This window comes from Monodon monoceros, unplaced genomic scaffold (assembly GCF_005190385.1).
Source record: "Monodon monoceros isolate NGI ecotype Baffin Bay Population unplaced genomic scaffold, NGI_Narwhal_1 Super_Scaffold_6, whole genome shotgun sequence".
Lineage (NCBI taxonomy): Eukaryota > Metazoa > Chordata > Mammalia > Artiodactyla > Monodontidae > Monodon > Monodon monoceros.
The window spans coordinates 41,012,232-41,013,086 of NW_021703783.1; the positions used below are offsets into that span (position 1 = coordinate 41,012,232).

Genomic DNA, 855 nt, shown 5'->3' on the forward strand with positions numbered 1-855 from the left:
TTATAGGCTGGGTTGAAGGTAGACGTTCTCAGGATTCCCCATCAGGTGTTTGCTATTTCTTCTGTAAGGTATGTTGTTTATTCGTCTGTTCTGCCTGCTTCTGTTTGAGTGATAAAATATGATTGTTTAATTCCCATTTTTTAACTGAAGTATAGTTGCTGTATTATATTATGTAAGTTACAGGTGTACAATATAGTGATTCACAATTTTATACTTCATTTATAGTTATTCTAAAATATTGGCTATATTCCCTGTGTTGTACAATATATCCTTATAGCTTATTTTATACATAATATTATGTAATTCCCATTTGTTTTGTTCTTCAGTTTGTTTTCCCGGTATCTTCTTTTCTTTTTTTTTTTTACATCACCCTATTTGTTAATTAATAAATAAATTAATTAATTAAGGCTGCGCTGGGTCTTCATTGCAGCATGCAGCCTTCTCTAGTTGCGTCAGTGGGCTTCTCTAGTTTTGGCGCGTGGGCTCTAGGGCGCGCGGGCTTAGTTGCGGTATGTGGGATATTAGTTCCCCAGCCAGGGATTGAACCTGGGCCCCCTGCATTGGGAGCATGGAGTCTTAACCACTGGACCACCAGGGAAGTCCCTTACGTGTTATCTTCATACTTCGTCTGTAGGTCCACTTTCACTCATCTTCAGTAAAAGAGGGAGGGGCCCAAGGATGTTCCTGTGTAACAAAGTTGAGAGAAACAGAAATTATCACAATCTTGCCCGTCTCTGACCCTGCCACTCAGAGGCTCCTCATCTGGAATTGTTGCTCAGCATCCGCGGATGGACTTCAGAGGAGTGTGTGACATCTTTCTGAGTTGAGTGGCCTCAAAGGGGCCTGTGATTCAAA

At 40.9% G+C, this 855-nt stretch overlaps 1 non-coding gene across 1 annotated transcript; it reads right to left on the reverse strand.

Moving 5' to 3' along the window:
• Window positions 1-525: 525 nt before the first annotated feature.
• Window positions 526-598, reverse strand: TRNAW-CCA. Its single transcript has one exon. It is a non-coding gene; the product is annotated as a tRNA-Trp (tRNA).
• Between the last annotated feature and the right edge of the window lie 257 nt (window positions 599-855).